Raw genomic sequence first — 25,949 nt, forward strand, 5'->3', positions numbered from 1 at the left:
AAAAAGGGGCTGTACTTCTCACTTAACTTGGCTAGATTGTGTCCAACAAGTCACTATAATTTTTTTGAGATCTGTGGACTTTAAAAAAATCTCGATTTTCCAGAGTATAGATCCACCCTTCAATTTTGATGTCTAGTGTTAAAAACCCAAGATGACTACAAACTTATAGCTGATGTCACGGTGCCTATGTCCTTCTTTTATATACAGCTGATGCAACATATACGTTACATATACCTGAACATATGTTGCACACCTGAAATAAGTGCGGTCCCAAATTGTTGTAAAAAGTTTCTTTAAATGTTGTTTTGTTTTCTTTCTTCTTTTCTTTTGTGTTGGTACTTTGCTGGAGTTACAATAAGAGAAACATTTACATTTACTGTAAGGTTAGCTATGAATTGAAACTTTGAAACAAAAGTCACATTACAATGGGATGAGGAGCAGTAATAAGTGTGTGTTTATTGTGTCTTATTTAGCAGCCTCAGCTCAGCTTCTTTAATTACTGGCACTGAAACCTGCTGTTTAATTTGATTTTTTGTTTGACTGGCAAAGGCTTTCTCTTATTAGTTCTCCAAAGAAGAACTAACTACATTGCTAGTGCGGAAAATCTGGCTTGTCAGAGCCTAAGTCCGCAACGTGGGAGCTGGAGGAAAGAGACCTGAAATGGGCTTTAGCTAGACAGTTCTGACCCAGAGGAGGAGAACAGGGAGGGACTGTAGGGCAAGTGCATGTTAAAGACACCGCAGCAAGTAACTCACCTAATGGCACTGCCTTCTGGTCCTCTGTGAGCACTTTCAACCCTATTCCGAAAAAGAACAGGAGGAGAAATGAACCAAATATAAAACAACGAGCCTGATGGGACAAGTGTTACACACCAGAGTGCAACTGGTCTTTTCCTCCTCATTATAGTCACTGGAAAGTCACTAAATCACACCTGATATGTTGTAAGCCACTGCTGGAATATTATAAAACTATTAAGGGAGTACCAGACTTACACTAGGGCTCAAAAAGATAAGCGAACAGCAGCACTCCAGATTTTTTTGTTGATTGGGTTTCCCATATGCACACCGCTTTCATTTAAGGTGATGAAGTTTTCCCTTAAGGATCCTGCCTGCTTAGTTTCATGAAATCACTATTTGTGCTGCTTTGTTACTTGCTCACTGAGTGAGGTGGAAAAGCGTGCACACATGTGCATGTAGTCCGGCAGTCAGTGAGCTGTTTATTTAACCTGTCAGATAGCATGGATAGTGTAGTTACTGCTTCGTATGTGGTCTGTTAGACGTGCTGCAATGATATGCTGATCTGTATCAAAAAAACACTGAAACATACAGCCACTTGTGCATCCTCCATCCCACTGTCCTTACTTCAGACATGAGGCAGAGTATTGTAACGGTTTGCATTCAATGTTTTTTGCACAGGATCAGACTCTGTCTCTGCCTCTACACAACAGCTCAGCTTTGAAGCACAAACTGTGGTTATATATCAGATGGATTAAGAGAAGATTAATAGGAGACTGCATGTGATAACCAGTAACTCATCTCCAGAATCACAGTGTGATGCTCGACCTTCACCAAACAGAGGTTAAAGGGAATCAACAATGACAGCACTGCAGCCAAGTGTGTTTTTACTTTAACTGAATAGTGTAGTAAATATAATGTTTTTGTTCCAGGACAGTTACTTTGAGGTAATTTGCTGTTCTTCCCTTGACTCAGGAATTCCTCCAGAGACAAAACGCTCAGCTTTGTACATTAGCTGTGACACTGTTAACTTTATAGCTGTCATGGTTTGGGGTCTTTGACCCAGCATGTTGAGTTTCATGCCTTTTTGTATTATTATGTTCTATTTGTATAGTTTAAGCTTCAGTTAGGTCTCTTTGAGTTCTCTAGGTTTCCCAGTTTAGGTTCCTCCCATGTCTGTGTCTCCCCCACTATATTGGTTAGTGTCGTGTCTGCCTCCTCTTCTTTACGTATTTCCCCTTGTTTCTCATTCCCCAACTGCCATGTGTGTCTTAGGCCGGCGTCTCTCTGCTTCCTGTTTTATTTTGACAGTCTTGTGTTCCATATTCAATGTGTTTAGTTTTGCTTCCCCTGTGGAGTCATGTTCAGTTGTATCAGCTGTTTCCCCATGTGTTTCCACTGCCCTCATCACCCTCATGTGTATCTATGTGGTCTGTTGTCATGCATTCATTGTCAGCTCGTCTGTTGTTTCACGCCATGGTTCCATGTTCCAAGTATTTATGTCTCCATTTTCATGTTTAGGATTTCTTCATGTTTATGTTTAGTTTTCCCAGTTTAGGTTACAGTTTATTCTCGTCTCGGTTCGCCTTGTGCAATTTTTGTGCCTTTTTTTTTTTTTTTAAATCAGCCTTATGAAACAGCTCACCTTTTGTTAAATTATAGTTTTGTTTCCAAGTGTCTATTCACTCTCCACACAGTCTGCTTTTGCTGACTGTGATAATAACAACCAGCACTTACTTCATCATCAACATGTGACTCTACACGCTCAAACAACAAAAACAAAAAAGATACAGCAGCAGTTCAAAACGCAAGCTCACAGCAAGAAAATGAAGCAAACCTTTGATGGAGAGTTGCAAGAACTTGTTTATTTTGAGTGCAGAATATTTAAAGTGAGAAGTTCAAAGCCAAAAACTTTGCTGTGAATTGTCTCTTAAATTAAAGTGGCAAGTTATAGAACATTCACCCTAAAGAGTCTTTGAGATATCAGCTCTAGAGATGCCTGACTGTTTTTGAGCATAATGGAACTAAATGGTGTTTGCCTCATAAGAGAATTTTTTTCCCCTTTTGTGAAATCAGAAGTGTGTGCCTAATGTTACAGTTCTGCTGAGAGGAATGTTGTTAATGTTTACATTCCTAATGCTGTCAGAAATATCAGCAACACTTCTGTAGCTTTGGAGTGTTATGTTTTAGCTGAAATAAGTGTTTTTGTTTACTTTGTAACTGTTGCTGCTGTCAGTTTTACATCCTTTGATACATTTCCATCCTTGTTTCTTCCATATTTGGTCCTTTCTGTTGTATGTTTTCCTGACTTCCAGTTTTCCAGAGCAATGTTTTGGATTTCTTGCAGAGCCTGGATTTCTTGCAAAGGACACAAATGTGGGAGCCATGAGTTGTTCTTCTGAGTTGTTAAATTCCAGAAATTGCAGAAATTTCTCTACCAAAATAGTCTAGTACAGTTATTTACAAGTAGCTGCTTAAGCCAGAGTAAAAACATCTAAATTTACTTTGTGTCATGGGCTGCCGGGGCAGGCCATGTGGAGAGAGTAGAGAAACACATGAGGGAGAACAGCTGACACACATGAACCCAATGACAGGACGAGGGGAGTGAAACTGAATACAATGAACAAAGAACACCAGACTCTTTCAAAATAAAATAGGAAACATGGAGACGTAGGCTGTATCCCAATTCAGGGTCTGCAGCCTTAAAGTACGCAGCCTCAACGATCCTCAAGGGCCGCGTACTCAAAGACCGCTAAGGCCGGAAGTGCGAGGCTTGTGAAATGGGACGGTCTAGCCTCCGTTGCGCTGCCCAGGTTGCCTAGCAACCATGATACTAACAGCTGGAAACATGTCATACAGCTTTGTTTGACAGAAATGAAGGAGAAAATCTTTTGTTCATTTGTTTGTTTCTTTCTACATGAGCTTTGATCATTCTCTGTAAGATTAAGGTCAGCTATTGAACGGCGTATATTTTAAAGTAAAGGCTTTAAAACCAAGTTAGTACAAACATCACTAATGTCACATAACTTTGCCGACATGTGGCCAACAGTAATGTTTTAATGTTCTTCGTTATTAAACATTTGCACATAAATAAGTGACATAATATTCAGTACTTAAAGTTTACTCTTCGGGCGCCCCTCATCCGCCGTTTTTTTTCGGCAAAATTATCCACACCCACCGCCGCGCTATGCATTCTGGGATATGTTGGGCCACGAAGTCTACACTGCCACAGCCTTAAAATTCAGGGAAATGAAGGACGCATTTCAGGGCCGCATTTCGAGCAGCCTTTGAATTGGGACAGCCTTCGGCGCGCCGCTGTGACGTAATCGGCCTTGAAATGCGTACTTTAAGGCTGCAGACCCTGAATTGGGATACAGCCGTAGACATGACACGACCTTGACAACAAGAACCACACAGACATGAAACATGGCAGATCCAGGGAGACTTAGTACAGGGAAAGATGACAAAATGAACTAAGAAACAAAGGACTAAACAGCAACCTAGAAATTAACAAGATGACCTAAACTGAAACTAGAACACAAATGAATGCAAAAGGATACATTAAAACTCAAACACTGGGTCACATGACCCAGTACCGTGACACTTTGGGCTTGAACTGTCCCTTTCTCACTGTGTATGTAATTCAGCTTTACCCAATCTTAAGCGACATCCATTTCCAGCCAGTGTTGGGAAGGTTACTTTTAAAATGTATTCCACTACAGATTACAGAATACATGCCCCAAAATGTATTTTTTAATTTATTCCGTTAATTTACTCAATGAGTGTAACGTATTCTGAATACTTTGGATTACTTAATATATTACCAAGCTTTTTACAACTACATGAATGTACTATTGCTGTGTGATTTATTACTATTACTGAAGGCTACTCGCCATACCAATATCAACTACATTTTTAAATCTTAATATAAAATAAGTAACAGTAGGGTGGACATTAGGTAAGGCTTCACTTTTTGCAGCGATCTCATATAGAAAACTATTCCGTGCCTATATAAAACAGATCCACGCCTCCGAACGGTAGTAAAGGGACCTCTGGCTAATACGTCGGATTCTGTGTCGGGCTCGTAACTAAAAACTAGCTTTACTTTGTTGTCGGGGTCAACTTTGCTAGCGAGAGACAGAGAGAGGCGTTGAAAGGCTGCTCCAACGGAACTTATTGTTTCGGAGGAAAACACAAACACAGTGTACAGTCGAGTCTTAATAGCTTACTTACAACTGGGCTACACTGCCCATGAGGCTAAATTCTTTAGAGCTATGATTGTAAAACACTCTGCCTATTGCCGCTATATTAAATAATTTTTGGAACAATAATTTTAAAAAATATTTCATCATGTCATTATGCGGGCCGCAAGTAGAGGATGACATGGGCTGCAAGATTGAGACCCAGGCATTAGAGGCTCTTAATGCGTGTTTTGTTTGGGTTTCCACCGGCGTGGAATTACCAAAATAGAGAGGGCATAGCCTAACATATGAAACAGGAAAAGACCGCCGTTTAATCCCTGTATTTCAACAAAGTAACTATATTCTGAATACCACCTTTTTAAACGGTAACTGTAATGGAATACAGTTACTCATATTTTGTAATTTAAATACTTAACGCCGGTACATGTATTCCGTTACTCCCCAACACTGTTTACAGCAACATTAGTTGCTGAATTGTGTAGAAGAAGAAGCTGCAGAAAATACATGAACAACCAAGCACAAATTCTTTAGTGAAATAACTTATACAAGACTTAAAATTACCTGCTTTTACTGAGTTAACTGAACTTTCCCAGTTAATTCAGTGTCTGGAAAAGGTTCAAGTTAAATGCACCAATTTCACTTGAGTGCTGTGTCACATCTTTTGGGTTCATCACTGAGCACCAACCTCCATTATGCTTCATTATGTCTTTTTAAAATGATCTTTACACTCCCAGGATCACAGGATGTAAAGGTCACCATATTTTCCTACCTCATCAGTGAGCTTCTCTTTCATTTCTTGTATGGTTACAAGAGCAGAGTGGAGTGTTAGGACCTGCGATCACCTGGCCAGCAAAGGAAGTGAAACCATGATGGTCGTGTGAGAAATGAAGGAGGTATATCAGGCGATTCTTTTCTGGGGCATCAAAACTAGGAAATGGCACATTCTGTCCACTGAGGCTCTGCACCTTACTACTGCTGAGTAAACGTTCGAGTAGAAAGTAATAGAGGTATGTGTTAATGCAGATTGCGAGGCACCAGTGTGCTTTGAACCCATTGATGCAGAGTTGCACAGTGCAAATTGTGTAGTATGTCTGAGAATAATAGTGGATTTTGGCCATAATGAGTACAGCAGGAATCGTGTGCAGGGAAAGGTCACAGAAGGACAAAACCTACTGTTTTTAGCCGACACTATTACATCACTCCTATCAAGGTTTCTTTGCTTTGCTTATTTGCTCTAATAAGTTACTAATCACTTTTAAAGCACAACTGGATGAGACACATGGAATTGCTGACACCATCTGAAAACTGAGACTCTGTTTGAGGAGATCTGGTTCATAGAATTAGTGGCTTCCTTTAAATCACGGCTTAAAAATATTTTAAAGGCTTGCTTTTAAGCGATTCTGTTACATGTGATGTCTTTTATCTTCTGGTTATTATTGCCTGATCTTGCAATCTGATTTTGCAGTAACTCAGTTGGTTTGACAGTGCTAATCACTGCATTGCCACTCTACCCATATAGTAAGAATTTGCTTGGTTTAAATCTGGCTGGGATTTCTGTGTTGAAGTTTGCATGTCCTCCTTGTACCAGTGTGGGTTCCTTGCAGGTACTCTGGCGTGCTCCCGCAGTTTAAAGACACGGGTGTTAAGTTATGTGGGGTGAATGTGAGTGCTGTCTATCTTTCTGTGTTGGCCTGTAATGGACTACCATCCTGCTAAAGGTATACCTACCTCTCATCTTGTTAACCTGTGGGATAGGCTCTAGGCCCCCCAGACACCCTGGCTTGGGTAAGTGGTTAAGAAAATGGATGGATGCCTAAAAAGCTTCTCATTATTCTAAACAAAAATGCTTTTTCCATTTCTCCCCTTCATTTTAAACTGAGGGAATCAAATCAGACATTACAAATTCAAATGTGAAAACTTTCATTTATATCCTCATTTTAGAGGTTATGTACAGTCAATACCGGTCCCATTTTCACTTAATATTTTAGCTGAATTTGAACATTTTACCAAAGCAGGATTGTTATTTTCTTTCTGGTGACTTATTTTTATTCATTTCCTCTGCCTGGGATGGTGTTGAGATTGAGGACCGTGATGTCATTTGATTGGGTGAATAGCATCGGACGCAGAATACAAATCCAGCTAAAGGTGCCCTTCCCTTATGAAGCACAGCATGGCTCCTCTGTCTCTGGAGACTGCTCCTCTTGACATTTTAACCAATGAGCCTCTATTATAGAAAGACAAACAAGGGCACAGGGAATCTCAGTTATGCTCTTTCTCACAGGCTTGCACTCATCCATGTACTGACTACACATATAGTGTGCAATCAGACTGCATGATTGTTGCAGAGTGATTGTCAAAGCAGTGCAGGATTTCACACATTTAATGAAGCGTGCACTCATCTTCTACTGGCAAACAATTCACCGTCACGACGAGAAAATTCATAACGAGCAAGCATCTCCTCTTTGCTCTTGAAAAGATCAATGATTTGTTTTCCTGACGATCTTTTGTCCGAGGACAAGCTGGAGACGCAATTGAATTAATTTTTTTTTTCTAATGCAATTCTCCTCTTAAGCTGGGGATAGTCTCTCTTTGTCCGTGCGCTGCCTGCAAATGCCTCGGCTGTGTGGGAAGATGTATGGGCTAGTTCTCTGACAGCTGCTCTTCACACGCTGACCCACCTGTTCATCATTTCTGTGTGCGGTGGAAATGGGCACATATGTCAAGCTGTGCCCACACACAAGGTAGATCACAGATGTTTACAACGCAGCAACACACAAATCCACCCTGTGCCTCTTCGATCTAAAAAAAACACAGCTCAGCTATTCATGAAGATCAGCAACCACACGTGGTGCAATTCTTCTGACCTTATTACAGTCTCAAACTCACGCTTTCCTGTGGCAGCAGTGTCTTTAATACCATCCTTTAACTCATGCCAGCATATGACGAGTACAGGTGAAAATAGAAAGTTCAATTACTGAAGTACTTTAATTAGTAAAGGCAGCCGGAGGTGGAGTGGAAATATTCTGCCAGGCTGCTGATGTGATAGATGAAAAGTGCTGAACAGTCCTACATATAGGTGCTTCTGAAGAAAGGGTGAAGAAAGTTAAAAGTCTTCTGATATCAGAATTTTTTTTTCTAATGGTCAGTTAGACTTTATTTCTGACATTTCTTTATTTAATAAAATACAACCAAAGGAAACAGTCTCTCTGTGTCATCGTTAGAATTATTGTGTTGTGGAGATCTTTACTGAGCACTTTTATGCATATGTGATGCCACCAGATGAACAGCTTTATTTTAAGTATATTTTAATATAATGCTATTTTACTATAACTGACCAAAAAGGCAAGTGGTGGGTATGACTGAAAGGACAATATAGACTTATACTGCAACAGCATCACAAGGTAGGCCTCTCCTAAAGTAAAGCCTGTGAAGTGAATCTAAACATTTTATTTTATTTTTTAAGGGTGGTGGATTGTAATGATGATTGTAAAATGTTTGGGTTACAAATACAGATATAACAATATAATCTTCCCATCCCACTGGAGGTATTTAAAGGTTTTATTGTACTAATCACTGGTTTTCTGTGCAATAGACTGGTTCCTGTATATTTCTACTCTGCTTGAGCACTCAAAGCGCTTTATACAACATGCCTCATTCACCCATTGAACTGCTTTCTATATAACATTCACACACATTCATTTGATGAATGCATTAGAGAGCAACTAGGGGTTCAGTATCTTGCCCAAGGCTATTCAGGCATGCACAAACAAACATTTCACGCTTGGAGCAGTCAAGGATCACAACGCCAACCAGATGACCTGCTCTACCTCCTGAGCTAGAGCCACCCCAAGTTCAAAACGTTTGTTTATGTTTTCTATCTATAAAATCACCAAGCAATATTTGTATATGCACTGAATTTGTAGCTTTCTATTTCCAACTCATTATTTTTTTTGGCACCTGTAAAGCCAGCAGAGATGTCTTGGCAAAACATCGTCCTGAGTTGGAAAGGTCATTAAAAAACAGAGAAAACCATGGCTGGAACCCTCTGCCAAAGATCTTACATGCTTTACAAAAAAAAAAAAAAAAAAAAAAACATTTCGAGTGTTTCAGGGTATAGTTTAGTGGTGCTAAATTGTTCATTATGTGTCGTGCACAGAGTGAAGTATGTTCTTGTTGTTTGGAGTTTCTGTATCATGGTTCTATGATTTACAAAATTAGTTTTCAATTTAGTTTAGAGCTTTTCTATGAGAGAAGTTCAACTTCAATAGTTTGCCATTAGATAAGAGTCTACAGGAAACAGAAATGTTCCAGAAATAAGTGTGCACTTGTGTCCAAAGCTGGACAGAAAAATAAGGATTTAATGTTAAACACTTATTGATGTAATGGGTAAGCTCAATGTTTTTAAGTAGGATTGTACAAGGCATTTATTTGTTTATACGATCCTCGATCCTCTGGGTCTTTAAAATGAAGTCAGCAGTTAGAGGCTTAGAGCTGCTACAAGCAGTAATGGACTCAAAAGTTTACTGATGCTTTATAATGACTGTACAGTGGGAAATTGTACAAATGCTCTTTGATGCACTTTGCCACATTTGTTGTCTTCCATTTGCTCCTCCGAATTTTGACCTTTAAAAAAATACTGAAATAAAATAAGTTTATCCGCCAGGTAAAAGCATGACCCTGAACCCATGTCCATTCTTCTATTAGTTATAATTATTTCTTGAAATACACTTACAACACAACATGATTTCCTCACAGTGGGTGATCAAGCTCGTGAGCAATGATCTTCACCTGCAGCCATGAGTACAAAGAGGGTGAATGTAAGATTAATTGTTCCTCTTGTTGTACTGGCCATTATGCAATCCCCTGTGGAGCAACAAGACTTTAAAAAGACTGGAGGACAAAACTGACCATCCCTGAGGATTCGGCAGCCTGAGTTAGCTAAATCTAGTGTGTACACATTGGTTGGTGTGATCTGTCCACAGGAAAAACACTATGTTTGGAAGATGTTCACTTCATTGGGTTGATTTAGAGTAATACAGCCCACCTTGTTCTTTGTGATACACTACAAGGACCCTAATGTCTTCCCTTTTTCTTTGAAATTGAGTGATAGTGCACCGGATTATTAACAGGAAAGTTATTACACAGACCTGCAGTTCATATGAAGCAAATGTTAGTCTGGGAACATGAGACCTCAAAAGTGCCTTCTATGGGTTTTAAGAATCAAGTTCAGTGCATTTTTTCCACATCTTTGTTTATATGCTTGTACTCTTATTCTTTCTGCCTTTAGCAGGTGCGTGGCGAAAACCTTTGAGCTGAATAGTGCAAATCCAATGTGTATCTTGCAGAGCTTGACGAGCCACTCCTGGGGTCGCTGCTAGCACTCAAAACCACTACACAGTACTTTTAATGTTTATTTTCATTTGAGTCTAATATCATCTTCAAGGGGTGAATTGCTTTCTTGGCTTTCTTGCCTAAAGCGTCTGCATAAATAAAGAGGCTTTCCTATACTGTGCTTGTAATGTCACACAAAGGGGAAGTGACATATTGATAAGCTACAATATTCCCCTGGTCCACTCCATCAGTGTCAGGTCTTCAGCAGCCATTAGCCTGCCGTCAGCATGACAGTGTTAAATGATAGATTATGGTTTTGGTCTTCATTGCATTTTGATGGCAGGGGGATCCATGCATCTATAAATATTGACAGAGCACTGGCAGATTGGTTGCATGTACACTGCATGCATTAGTATTGATGTGCGCTGAGTCGATGCTGTGTGCTTATGGTTAGCCAGCTGTAATGTGTGCACTCGCGTGCATTGTGATGTAATCATAAAGCTCTCCCGTTGCTGTGAAACTGTGGACAGTTCAATATATAATAAGAAAAATGAATGGCAATTTCCTGTATCGGTTCTCCAGGAGTGACACTGAGTATAGCGCCCGTGACATCAATTAAAAATGATCGGTGTCGGGGAAATACAGCGAGAAAGACATTCAAGGTGCTTTCAGAAAGGTAAGGTTACTTATATATGAGATAATATGGGACTATTATATTAGGGGATGAACCAAATATTTCACCTTTTCTAATGACGGAAAACAGATTAAATCAGTTAGCCACGGTGTGTTAGAGGACAGATCTTGCCTTTTTTACTCTAAGGGCTAAAAGTGAGACAAAAGCAGCATCATGAGAATATTTCTTAATGAGACTTGCTAGTAAGCGGTACTATGAAGATGGCTATCAGTAGAGACTCCTAATTTTCAGGCGGCAGTCAGCTCTAAACACTCAGTTTCAGATATTTATTTCTTCTCTTAGATCTTCTAATGTCATAAATGTCCCTAATCTGAACATCTCAGGCACACGTCTGTGACTGTGAGCACAGAAACCCCACACCTGCTGTTCAATCCTTCTGTCTACAATGGGCACCCAACCAGAAGAAAGACGCATTCAAGGGTGCTAAAAAGGCTTGTTTTAGAGATTGGAGGGGTTGAATCAAAGCCCCGACAATACAAATAAGGAATAGTTTGCAAATTATGCAAAAGGTACAAGAAGAAGAATGTGGAGCTGGAAATGAGCATAAAAGCAGTTTAATACTAGAGAGTATTCTGAGCACTTGAACCTGATGAAAAATAATAATGGATTGCATTTATATAGCGCTTTTCGAGACCCTCAAAAGCGCTTTACAATTCCACTATTACAGTTGTAGCCACAGCTGCCCCAGGGCAGACTGACAGAAGCGAGGCTGCCATATTGCGACATCGGCCCCTCTGGCCATCACCAGTAGGCGGTAGGTAAAGTGTCTTGCCCAAGGACACAACGACCGAGACTGTCCTACAACATGAAACACACGTAGAACATGATATGTCCTCCTCGTGTATAAGAAAATATTAGGTACACTTTGAAGTGCAATATGAACCCATTCACATCTGCTAATTATGACCGGTAAACATGACGTTTAAATTACAGATAGTGTGCATTACTGTAGGTAAAGTACTAGATCTCAGAGGGACAGCTAAACATCAGTGAAGTCTTAAACAGAATAAAAAAAAAAAAATCACACCTCTGTCCTGCCAACCCACCATTATCCCTGCTCACAAAACAGCAGACAGTAGCATCACAATTAAAGGTGTGGGAAGGTTATATTAGAAATTAGAGCAGATGGTGCCTACTGTCCTTTAAAGACTATGATACGGCCGAGCTATAAATCCATTCAGCTAAGAAACGTGGCATTAATGTAAATCTATGACTTACTTACATTGATTAAAAATTGCAGCCCTGCCCTTGGATTTCTTTGCAGATGCTATAAATGATATGAAAGTTCCCCCTGCACTTTTCTTAATTGTGCAACAGCAAAATTGCACCTCAGTGGAACATCCATAACGGAAGGTGGAGTTATACTTTGAAGCTGCTTTTCAATCTCCTGCCAGATGCAATTAGGCAAAATTGAAAATATTTTATCAGAGCAAGAATAATGACTAAAACTGGAAGAAAAGAAGTGCTCAATGAGAGAATGTATCCATTAAAAGTTCACCTGAATCCGAATGTCATCAAAGGTAGCATAAAAGAAAATTGCTCTTCTAACTCTCCCTGCATTAACCCAACAATGACAACAACCGAGTATGCAATAACCCCCAAAATATTCATATATATTCATACAAGGGGTGTGGGGGCTAAAGAAAAGAAATATTTCTCTGCCTCTGTGTTTTGGCTGATGGAATGGCTTCCAGGGCCCAAGTGAAATATTACAGCTGTCAGTATTTCTGACAGAGCCTTTATTCTGGTTGCTTCTGTTTGATGGAGGACTCCAGTGAGTTTGACACCCTGCTAAATGTCTCCGCCTCACTGCCACTATGGAAGCAGTGATAATGGCACGCCGATGTTTGGCAACACAAGCTTCAGCATCGCCTCGGTGCCCAGACATTATATTTTTAAGCCAAGGGGTGCACGGACAGAGCTGCTATTAGCCCTGTGGGACCACTGTCAGTGTCTGGTGGTTATTTTGGTCATTGCATCCTGTCAGTGGATATGTTGTGCTGTGTGGTTACATTTTCATTCCGTACAGCATTGCAAGTATATTGGTGCTGTGGTTCATTGCGCTGCTGAAAACTCGCCATCCAATATCTGTATCTACAGCGTTATAGCGCATCATGCAGCCTGGCTGAACATTGTGATGGAGCTGTGTACTGTATGTCCTCTCTATATGTGTCCAGTAGCGTTTTTGCCTTTGTGCATCTCTCTCGTGTCTCTGCAACAATGTCACATAGGTGCTTTTTCATACATAGCAGTATCAGGACCAGAACGGGCAGCATAGATTCTGTTTATCATCTTTGCTGAACCATAACTTGGCAGCAAACGGCAATGCTGGGAAACATTTAGCCAAATCACAGTTCAAGATGTGGATGGATGGCGAGCAGTTTGGAGGACAGACAGTCCATCATCATGAGGCCATCCACCACTTGAGATCACACTATTAGAGCAGAGGACATGCTAAATTTTGTGCCAAGGAGAAGCTATTTATCATAGTGTAATTTCAGTTATACCAAAAGGGACAAACACAAGCAATCTGGGATACAAGTTATTTCCATTTGGAAAACTGAACGTGATCTTATGAAAAGCACCAAATAAAATAGATTCAGATGAGAACAACATTATTTGACCTACTGGTAGTAGATAGAGTCATATTATTTACTTAGGGAAATGCACAAGTATTGCTATTCATTTCCCTGCTTTAGAAAGCAGCAGTGAAACTCACAGTGGATGTGTAGACTACTTACAGGAAATTTTAGGTAGCACGGAAAACTACCGGGAACTCCTGGGAAGTGACATGAAGTAAGTATATTATTAATTACCCTGTATGTCATTAGCAATTATCAATGATGCTGCAAAATAATGTAAAAAAAAACCAACAGGGTTTTGTAGATTTTTTTAAGAGTATAATTTAAGCACTTGAATATTACTGTTTTTGTATACTAAGAATATACTGTCCTGTGAAATTGTCCGTGTGACCCTTGAAGTGGCATGTAATTGATCATTTATGATGATGAATTGCCAGTTATCCATGCATATATAAAATGTTGTGCATTTTACATGTTATTCACGTGAGTGCACATAAGCATTGGAAGTTATGTAATATGACCCTTTTTGGCCTTATCTAATAATCATATTAATGAAAAAACAGCATTCCATCTATCCATCTGCCTGCTAACCAGGGTCCGTGAGGGTCTGGAGTCCACTCCAGCTGTCAAAGGTGGGGTTTACCCTGGACTTGCTGCCTGTCTATGGCAGTGCCATGGACGCGAAGGAAAATATCAGTTGATCTCCTATTGTTAACATCAAAACTAAAGTTTAAACTCAATAAAAATTACAATTTGAAAGCAAGAGAAATAGTTTACACTTTTTAGCAATAACAAGAAGTGAATGGGTAAATTAACTACTTAATCTTTTAATGCAAAAACCTTTGGTTTGGATGGTAGAGACCAAAAATGGAGCAAAAAAGGTCGTGGCGGGGGCGTGGTCTTTGGCCTGCTGCACAGGAGGGGTGACGCAGTGAGCTCACAGGACTGTTTAATGAGGGAGACCTGTCTTATGTCTTTGGCAGTGAGAAGGAGCGGACACACACACTGGGAGTGACGGAGTGGCTGCGTCCGAGGCTGGTGCCAGAAACCGCAGGAGAAGAGACATTGTTTTGAATAAAGCACAATTATAAGCACAACCCAGAAGTGTCTGCATGTTGAACTGTCCCGACTGAAATAAGTCACGTGATTAGACTCACTGAACTCCTGGATATAGAAATAAAATTTATCAAGTAAACTGAGAAAACTGTTTAAGGGTGATGCAAATTTTGGGTCCTCTTCATTTTTCATATATCTTTATGTTAAGGTAAATGTCCCAATTTGCCAGTAGAATTTCTTCTAGAAGAATGCAGGACTCCTTTTCACCCTTTTTTCCATTTACAACCCTGCTTACACAACATAAAAGATTTATGTTGTGCAACTTTTTAATGCCATATATTTCTTCTCCTTTTTCAAAACCTGGTGTTTACAGTACAAGAATGCTGCTGCCTTGCCCATTGAGCTATGACAATCAACACGTTGCATTTTTATACATCCTATAGAGTACCTTTCCCTCTCTGTAACCACAGAGGGAAACTTTTACCACACTGTGACAGAAGCAGGTCAGATATTTCATTTTTCAAGATGCCACCCCTTCCTTTTCCATCACTGAGATGTCTTTCATTATTAATTCATGAGGCAGAGGGGACAATGACTTCCCCTCACTGCACACTGAAGCATTTATATTACAAATGGATCTCCTAATTACAGCCTCTTTCTGGCTAGTCCAGCAAATAAAGACAGGGTTTAAAGTGCCGCTTCCGTCCACAAAGCCAAAGCGTCATGTGTCGCATTAACTGTCCTCTTCAGTGTGAGATTATTCTTCACTCCATCAAACAGACAACAGAAGTCATGACTCTTTCTTGACATTTTCAACAGCAAGTATGTGGGTTGTAGCAGTGCGCATGCATTTAGAATTTCATGTGATCACTGGCTTGTGTCTCACTCGTACTTGAGAGTGAGCGTGAGACTGTGTGAGAGGAATGAACACTAGAAGCTGATATGAGCTGTCTCTTTTGGCTCCTTCTCACCCATTTTCTAAATGCTAAGGGTATTAAAAAGCTTCTACTAATTGTCTTGGATGCAATCAAGTACCCTTTCTTTTCCTAAAACATGAATTGAATGGAAAACTCAGTTGTGGAAAGTCAAGAAGTACATTTTTGAAATACATTAATGCTTGTTTTGTTGTATTTGCTCTGAGAGTCTCTAAAGTTCAAATTTTATCCATACTCATATGTACCATATCAACATTAGATGGTTAAAAGCAATCTGTAAATGCCTCTCCTCAAGACACCATTTGATCTGTGTTGACCTGCTCTGATTAACAAGAAGGAATGCGAGTTATGATTCACCGTGACTCATTTTGATCTTTAAATCCATTCGATTAGAAGTCATCTATAAACACTAAACACTGTTTGTCTTCTTGTCTTATGTCGTTACAACAAAACTATCAGATTCGAACCCCAATAAAATAAATGCACCAAGCCTCCTTACCCTTGCTCACCTTCTCTTCACCCGTTTTCTGTATTTTCGACTTTCTTGCTGAATGAATAATACCTACAATTGGGCAAACCAGAAGATCAATATCAATTTCACATCCATTTGGTCACAATGCAGTCGCATGGCCAAATGCTGTGACCTCAGCATGGGTGCAGACAGATTGATCTATGACAATCAAATTGACACAAAGCAGAACAGTGTATTTCAGCCAATACACTGAACAGAGACTGACCCATTTCTGCTGATCTGAGACATTGTGTTTGGCTCTGACCAAATAGGAACTGTTACAGTCCCTATTTATTAAAGATTTGGAGGATGAATAATAAATAACTACATAGTGTACTGCTGTAGGAATGCGATGCAACACAAGGCTACACACGGCTGGGCTCAGAAGTCTATTGTTATTTTACATATTGCATTCTTGCCAGTGGATCTTGTTTGCCTATGTGTGTAAGTAGGGTTGTGCTAACCCCTAGCTATTAATGCAAAGTGACTGAATCATATTTCTGCCAAAGACTTGCAGAAGGAGAGGCAACTTATTTGCATAGGACCTCTCAACAACAGGGCATACACATAAGGTACTTTACATAAGATATAAAAGGCAGACAAGACAAGTTTTGCTGAAACCTCCAAAGAAACTAACATAGACAGACAAAATGAAGACTGTTTTTACCAACAGAATCCAGTCTTTGACAATCAGAGTGCATTGCACCTTATGGCTGAAAAAATACAATAGACAATAGCCTGAACCACTTTGTATTCTGGTCTTAGCTCCAAGTACAAATGTCTCGAGAGAATGTGTTCATGTTTCTTTTTTATCTAAACAATATTTTTTAATGTTTTGATTTGTCCCAAAAAGAAGCTAAAAAGTTGAGATTTTCTTTGTTGGGCTGTAAAGGCAAGTGAAAACTATCATAGATAACTAAAACTGCTTATTCTCTGGTATGTCTTAGTGGGAATGATTGCCAACAACTCTGTCTGAAACACAGAATGTATCAAACACTAAATAGTTTTATCTGCTGGCTGTCATCACTAGAACCAGACTGATCTGACAAGACGTCACAGCCAAATCACATTCAGTCATTACACATGTTCTGTTTTGTAATTGTACATTACAAAACAAATAAAGGATTACAACCCAAACTGGAAAGAAATGCTGTTTTGATATTCTAGGGAGCTTGGAGAATCTACACAGACATGTATTTTGATTTTGTTTTTCCAGAAAAGTAAAATGATTCATTCAACTGAGGAATTATGTCAAGTTTACCTTAAAGCCACACTGAGGGGAAAAAATGTGCAGTATGCTTGGTCAGCTAAAACTGTTCAGTCCAAAAAGTATCGGCTAATCTTTTACCAGCAATCAGGTTAATGACTTTGTCAAGATTTTTTTTTTACCATAGGAGCTAAATGCAGGACTCAAAAACACAGGGAGAAATAACCGGACTTTTCAGCCAAAGTCAAAGGTTTGTCTTATAGTGTAAATAGATCCACAATGTAGCCAACTGAAACCCTTAAGGGAACTAACCAGGAAGGATACATGGTGATAAAATACAACAAGACTACATATATGCACATGAAGATAACCATGGATGTGGAAACAGGAAGGAAACAAGAAACTAGACAAGACAAGAAACTTACAACTAGAAAACAGTTGAAATTGGGAAGAATAAATAACCAGACATAAAACCCAAAGGCATAAGATTCTGACTATGACTACTGGAGTGAGAACAGAAAAAACAGCAAGATAAACTCCACAAATATAGACCAAGATCTCTAGAACTCCAGAAACAACAAAACTAAATGATAACACACCTGAAAGTTTTATAAGCAGCAAAGCCCCAGCATACCTTTAATGCAGAAGAAACATTAGCTGAATCTCTTTTGCTCACATTTAGTCCTGATTGAAAAATAATTTGGGGATGTAACATCATTACTGGCTGGATGTATTTCTTCCAGCCAAAATTCAAGATTAGAATAGAAAAAGACACACACCAAGTTCACCATGCAACAAACTTCCAAAAGAGTTCAGCTTATTGTCACAGTAACATGGTAGTGCAGCACCTGGGCTACAGGTTAAGTGCAGAACAGCATTTTCTTTGATAAATAAGAGTTTAAATGAAAACAGCAAGGATCTCCATGAGGCTGATGAGGATAAGAAAAAGACGAGGGAATCTCATTACTTTCTTCAGTTGCCTCTGTCCTGCTTTTATGAATATAAGAGTAGTTTTCCTTTTCAAATTTACTCCACTAGAAAAGATTTTGCCCTTCAGCTGCTTATGGTCACAGCTGGAGAGAATGAATGAAGAGCCGTGACTTCAGAAAACTGATGAAGGTTCTAAAAATGTTTTTCTTTTCCATGAAACAAACGTGTGAGAAATTCTCTTAAAACACAAGCGGTGCATTAAAGCAGTGTCGTACATTTGATTCCAGTAACCATGCATGTTAATTATGTTTGGTAACATCGCTCTATTAAAATTCTGTAGATTTTGTGTAGGATAAGATGGCAAAAACAAGAAATACATACGCTGACACCAAAATAATTATCTGTGTATAGCTATAAAATTCTATGCTATAAAATCATATTATGTGTGTGTTTTTATCGCAACCTTTGAAAAGGGCACAAAGATTTTAGATTTACTGTTTAATCTGTCTTTAAAAGTAAAAAAAAAAAATACAGAGGCTGCATGAAGCTGCGTGGATGGTCTACATGCTGCTTCATGTGACTCAGAGTACAAGCACAACTAGGAATGCAAAACCTTGTCTGCTGGATCAACAGTCAGCACAGCTTTGACAGTGTCTTTTTTAGGCTTAGACCAAATAAATCCATTATTCAAATCAGCGGGATCTGACATGTGAATCCGGATTAAAAATTATTGATGACAGAGTGCACAGTAACAGAAAGATAGTGCCAACCTGATACCTGAGTTGAGACAGAGAGGTCTTATCTCAGCACGGCAGAGTTCTATGAAGATGTATACAGCCACAATTTCTATATAAATGTATAGCCAAAACGCCAATACAGACACATTGATTGCCAACCTCTGCACCCGAGCCGATGTCCTGGCAGATGAGCAACTGGACAACAACTGACTGAAATGTACAGTTTAGGTAGAGCCCTTAAGGTCAGGCTGAGCATTTTGTCTCCATGCCTGCTGTTGTGTGTCTTTCTCCTTCGATGAATTCTAATCACCCCCCAGCACCAGAGTAATCAATAAGCTATTTCATGCTATCCACGCTAAAATGTGCGCAGCAAGAAACAATTCACTGCTACCAGACTTGGCTCAAATGAATGACCGAGCTTACAGACATGAAGAAATAGCAGAAAATACATCAACAACACTTTTATACTGTGAGCCATAGAAAATGGCTAATGTTCCATTTACATATGAAAGGTCAGTTATAGAGTGTGCTATAGGAAATGAGCAGTATAATAAGCAGGGGAAGGACACATAATTTAATTCCATCAGTTCTTGTTATCTTTTATCTCAACTTTCATTTTCACCTGTCTGATTGGTTTTAAATTCTTCATTTAGGCAATACCTGCTAATTGGCAAAATTCTTCATCAGCTTTCATCTCTAATTTGCATTTGCTTAATAATTCCCTAAAAACATTCCCTTGCAGGCAAATTGAAATTTGCAGAAATTAGCATCTGCAAAAATAATTACCATGCAAAGAATTACAAGTAGTATAACTATAAGGGCCGAATAAATGTTTCAAAGTTTTGTGTTTTAAACTGTCAATAAACATGAAGCTCAAGTAGTCATCTTCCATACTCAACATCTGCAAAAAATGTGTGGACACCTATGTGAGGATGCAGTAAAAACAAGTGTAACGTTCTTATCAGGTTTTCTTATTATTATTTTTAAAGTAAATAAGAAAAAAAGGAAAAAATGTATTGCAACCATGCGTGGATTAGGAAATAACAGGTTTGGAAACAAATGTCTGTGTATCTATAGTGGCCATTTTTACTATGAAGAATTTTTAGGTTTTTTTACATGATTTTTACCATCACTGTTGCTTTTTTTTAATTTTGTTTTCTGATTCAGGTATGTGTCTGGCAATAATAAGGTGGGGTAAATAATTTTAATAAAGGCAGATGAACACTGCTGTCCATCACCTGACTCAATGAGCCTGTGATACTCAAGGCAGAGCTCATTCAGTGGTAGAACCCTGAGAGGTTACATATTTCATCTGGAATTACCAACATTAAGGCCATGCAGAAAACCATCCATAGAGGAAATTTCACATAACCTTGAGAAGCTTTGCAGAGCTTCTGACTGACGGATACACTTAACAGGTCATAGGACTGGCCCGAAAAACACATCAGGTTTCTTTGTATTGTCAATAAAACGCAGCTACACCTCACAGGAATTCAGAGATCATTTCTCTTGGACTTTTAAACCATGTTTTATTTAAAAGTTTTAGCTTTTTGACATATGTATGTAAGGTTTAAAAGACAGTTTGCAGGTATGAGAGGTTTGAAAAGACTTTACTGCAGTATGTGTATCAGTGTGCTGTAGGAGAAGCTCTGAAACACTGACTGCTTCAGAGAGATTGATTTGTGGCAAATATCAAATAAGATAGATCTGATAGTGGGAGGCAAAGGTCAGCAAGAGGTGAAAAAGTATAACAAGCTGCATCCCATCCAAATCGAACCAAGAAAAGCTCATTATATGCATTTCTGTATCTCCAATCTAGAAGGCGAGCATAGTCTATTTTATTCACTGTGTTTTGACAGTTTTCATCCACAAAGATAGCCCCAACATTAAAGTGAGATGTGATGATGTTTCAGAGTAACACTGTAAATGATTTTCTTGCCATCGTCCGCGGGGACTGTCAGCAATCGGCAACCTAATCACTGATCAGCCGAGCCAGACAGCACGAGCGGGAGCAGATGACTGGGTTTGCTATTTCTGCAAGCACTGGACCATAAACATCTACACTCAGTCCTGACTGACCATCGCCTAGGGAATGTGTTTTTGAAAGGTTGTTTTCTGGCAAGGACCAACATATCTGTAGTTATAATAACCCCATATTGCTTTCTATTCAGCATGAATGAATAGGAATGTGTCTGTACAACAAAACACTGTCTGTATCAATGCTTTACAAAAGGATTTATTCAGCCTCTACGGTGGCTATGAAGAGCAAAACACAACACACAACACCACACACGAACCGATTATAAAAAGCAGCAGTATTTCACGAAAAACTTTAAAGAAAGAAGCCCAAGGAAAAAGCCAACATTTGAGAAAACTCGGTGATATCAAACAGTTTTGTTTGTATCTTTCTTTGTCACCTCTACATTGACTTTCGTCCATGAAACATGTCTCCTAGACTTAATTTTTGCTTTTATTTGTCGTTTACTATTGTCATTAACCAACAAAAAAAGCGGTCTCAAAATGATGGAATACCCGTGGTATGAAAGTATGAGAAAACTTTACAGAAAAAGACTTTTTATTTATAGGAACTCAGAAGAAGAGTGCAAACCTTTCCTCCTCTTTAGCCAAAACTTTTATCTGAAGCTAAAAAGGTTCTCAAATGATCACTTGATCAGTTACCAGCAGTAGGGCTGTTTTCTCATAGACCTTCATGTTTAAGTTCCCAACTTTACAGAAAGAATTCAATTTTATGTGCAGTACTTCACTAAGAAATAAGGTTGTGCAAAAATCAAGACATGGTCACCTTGATTTTCATGTGCTGGATTGACCAAAAAGAGAACCACTGATGTATCATTGCTGTAAGGTCAGGTTTCAATAGCTACAATTAGCATAGCATTTAGTATTCCAGTAAATTATGAATAAACAGCTAGCTAACTAGCTAGCCACCTAACCAGCTAGAGTTAGCCAGGATTAGCAAATATTCAAACTAGATCAAATAATTATAATGTGTGGTTTCCTAAAACATCAGATGGCAGTAGCCGAAATAAATACAAATTCAGTGGTTTTCACCTACTGACAAATAAATACTACCAACTTTTTTTTTTCAGAATGGAAGTGGAGCTTCTGAAAACCATCCGTACATGAGCACCGTACAGAAGGGCACTGACTTCAGAAGAACTGCAAAAAATAACAGCAAAGTAAAATCTTGCAGTCTACTGAAATGACAAGTCTTCTTGATCATAAATGAGAAAGGAAGAACAGCTTCAGACATGTAAGCATTTAATCTCTTTTCTTTCGGGACTTTGAAGCAAGCGCTTCACACCTACTCATTCATGGGCTGCATCTTTCTCCAAGATCAAAGCACACGGTCTCAGCTGACCTTCAGCACGCTCAAAATAGCTCCTTCATCTGGCTTCAGTGAGAGTGAAATGAAAGACTTTGCTGTCATACCATGCCCCTTTCAATTACATGCTACAGTACAAAGACAGAAACGGGCAAAAAAAAAAAAAAAAAAAAAGATATTTTAATAGATTTGGTGATTTATTTTTTTTAAATCAAATAACTAAACCTTTAAGATGTTTTAACTGGTTTCAGAATTAACTTGACATTTATAATACATGTGGTCAAATCATTAAGTCAGTGTACACACAACAAAGTCCCTGTTATCTAGAAGTTAGCCAAAACTCAAAGATTTTCTCCACTGTTGGCTCTGCATGAGTATCTATTATTGTAGTTATCTCAGAAATACTCTGATAGATGTGAACACAGAGCGCCCAACCACCTGTTGTTCAAACCTTTAGTTTGTAAGACACCGCAAATTATTAGAAAGTTAACTTAAAGGAGCCAGGAGCAGCTACGGAGGCTTGTTGCAGGCAGAAGATGAACTGAAGAGCTTTATAAGATGTAAGATAAACAAGAACTCTGAGAGCGTTAACCTCTGCCAAAGCAGCTCACCCTCTGGGCAATACTTACTTTTAAGGGAAAAGTATTATATTTTGTATATATTCATTTTATTTTCTTTGTTCTTTTTAAAACATACTTTAAAAAAAATATGTAGTGCAGTACAAATCAGGTAAGAGTGGCATGACAGATGTTGATTACACAAACATTATGTAGAAGTAGGTAATGGATAATAGGTAATGCTTTGTAAATAACTGGATGAGAATAACCTGAGCTTATAATGTGATATCATACCACAGTATATAACTGACGAGGCAGCTCATTTTAATTGTTTTGACAACACTTTCTTTAAAGATACATCACATTTTGGGATAAACTTGGGTCAACTTTAATGTGATATTTAGAATCCACATATACCAGTATTATTTCCTAAATGTTGCCGATACAAAAAAGGCAGTACAGTACAATTTTAAGCACAGTTTTAAAGATAAAAGACGTTTCAAGAAAGTTTGACCTTTTTTGACCTTGAAGAAGAGGTCAGGAGTGCAAAGTTACTTTATATTTAGAACCTCATATATTATTCCCTGCATACCTTCTTGTTATCAATATAAACAGCAGAAAGAAACATAGGTTTAATTGGCGCTCTATAGCATTGTTATCATTTTGACCTTCACATCAATCTGTTGACCTTGAAAGTGAGGTCAGAGGTCAACTGTGACAAGATATATTAAATATTTATACAGTACTTTCTTTATGCTGAGAATACACACCACACATATAAGAATCATAGTTTCTAAGTTATAAGAATTTCTGTCAATTTCTGACCAATAAATCAAGGAGTTTACCTCAGAGGTAAATATGATGTGACTCTAAACTGCTATAAAGTTTTATCAGAATTTATTCAAAACTTTTTGAGCAGATCGAATGATACACAAACGCTGCCAGAAACGTAACTTCCTTGGTGGAAGTAATAATATGCAAAGCAACGCTTGGTGGAGTTAGAAATGGGTATAATAGACCCCCTTTACGCATATCCCTATTTATACATCCACTACATCTGCTTCCTTCTCAGTTAGGACAGTTTTCCTTCCTTTCTCTGGTATTAGAGGTGGTAGGGTTGGGCTCTGTAATCATCCAACTGCTTCTTTCCACATCACTTGATTGTAGGCTTTGTAACAGTCAGCCTGGCTTAATCTTTTTTGTAAATTTTGCTATACATGTCTCCACATTGGATTGCCTGACTGTTGCCTCCGAACCACTCCCAGACCAACTGTTCTGCTATGGTACTTCTTGGAAATGAGCTTTTCCTACGAGTCTACTCTACCTCAACCTCGCCCTCAGCTCAAGCCATGTAAAATCTATCCACACAGACCCTTATCTATTCTTCCAGTGGGTGAGGGCCTGCGTAGGAGGAACAGAGTTCTTTCGAGTCTGTAATTATTCCATTTGTTTTTTTAAATAAACCCTAACCTCATATCTATTGTATTTTGTCTGGGGGTTCTAGTTTCATCCGAGTTAAATTTCTGGCATTCATTGTTCATTGCTTACATAAAGCATGCATCGCTTTATGTGTTGCATCTTAAGAGATCTTGTAGTCTACTGAATGTAAATCAGACACTGACAGCTAATTATCAAACCATGAAACTTAAAGATTTGTTACATTTGCACTTTTATGTAATGCAGTTCTTCTGCTTCTGAGCGCAGAACAAAAGCACATCTGAGAGTGAAGAGATGCACAAATGTCAGCATCATGGAAAAGCAGTGTAATAACCATCCAACTTTACCACTCACAATGCTCATATAATTAGCTGCGCAAGGACAAAAAGTGACCTTCAACATGGTGACGATTAGCATTTTTGGTTCTCGCTCATACGTAAGCTGGTTGGTGTTTTAAATTTTGAACATTTGCTCAGGTTTTCGCACATGGATGTGATTACATGAGCTGCCTCACTAATAGCAGAAAATTAACATAACACCTGAGTCTGAAAATAACTTGCTGATATTCCCAATTATCTCTGAACAAGCAAAAACATAATGCGGCCCAACTGATCAATTTTATCCTCAGGAGTGTTGTGATTATGAACACCTGGTGACAGAAGGCCATCTTCAGCTGATTGAGTAAAAAACTTCAAAGACTTGACCTAATCCTTGTGAAACCAAAATGCTATTTAAAATGCCATTAGACTTGGAGGCTCTACAAATGATGGGATGTACAGCCATACGGTGAGCAAGCCTGGGGTTTTGCTTCCCTCCCCAGGCTTTCTGCACATCATTAAAGTCTGGAAGGTACGGCTGATTGTCACTGTTTCAAAATGGCTTTATGGCCTTAAAAATGTGGCCATGCCTCTTCCAAACCAGCACTAAAAGGTCAAGCTCTCACAATTCCTGTGGCTTAGCACTCAATTAGTTGAAAATTGCCTTTTGTCTGCTGGGAGCAGGTGATAATTGCTGTGGGTCACAAGTGATAATTGCCAGAGAACCCCTCCGAGCCACTGCCTATTAAAAGGAGTTATTTAAATCACATCACCTTCGGGGTGCTTCTCTCTTTTATGCTCGTCTTTAATTGGGGAGCAGATTTATGAAACTTTCCCCATCACCTGATCAGCTCAGACCTGCAGTACAGTAGCAGGGAAAGTCAAATTAGTAGCAGCAAAACATTTCACACAAAACTTGGAGAAAATGAACAGAAAGTCTGTTAGATAAACTCTTTGTTATTCACAGCACAGCAAAATGCACAAGTTTGGCAATTTGGTCCACACTACTTGGTTAACAACTCCAGTGAGCTATTTACTGTTGGGCACTTTATAGGATTTTAATTTCAATTAGGATTTTTGATTTCACTGGATTGGAAGCTGGATAAACCCGTTAATTTACTGCATTATTTTTTGTTATGAAGCTCTTGTTTTGTTGCTTTACTAATCAAGCACGTCCTTTCCCTTGCAGCACTACAATTCCTCCCCTCCCTTAAAACCAAAGTTACTGAGTTTAACTCAAGCCTGAAAGTGGGCCTTTGGTCATCAAGATCTAATTAGAGAAAGTAAAAGTCCTAACAAATTTTCCCCAAGTGAACCCATGGAAGGATCATTAACAGTTGCCTACAGCTGCGTATGTCTCCAGACCTCCATCTCTC

The 25,949-nt window shown here is 38.9% G+C and overlaps 1 protein-coding gene across 1 annotated transcript in view; it reads right to left on the reverse strand.

Moving 5' to 3' along the window:
* LOC146370363 (inactive dipeptidyl peptidase 10-like) overlaps nt 1-25,949 on the reverse strand; it is a 248,284-nt gene that overhangs the window by 165,598 nt on the left and 56,737 nt on the right. The gene's annotated exons all lie outside the window — the stretch shown is intronic.

The sequence above is a fragment of the Perissodus microlepis genome, chromosome 16 (genome assembly GCF_051167445.1).
Source record: "Perissodus microlepis isolate ML-2025 ecotype Zambia chromosome 16, ASM5116744v1, whole genome shotgun sequence".
NCBI classification, from domain to species: domain Eukaryota; kingdom Metazoa; phylum Chordata; class Actinopteri; order Cichliformes; family Cichlidae; genus Perissodus; species Perissodus microlepis.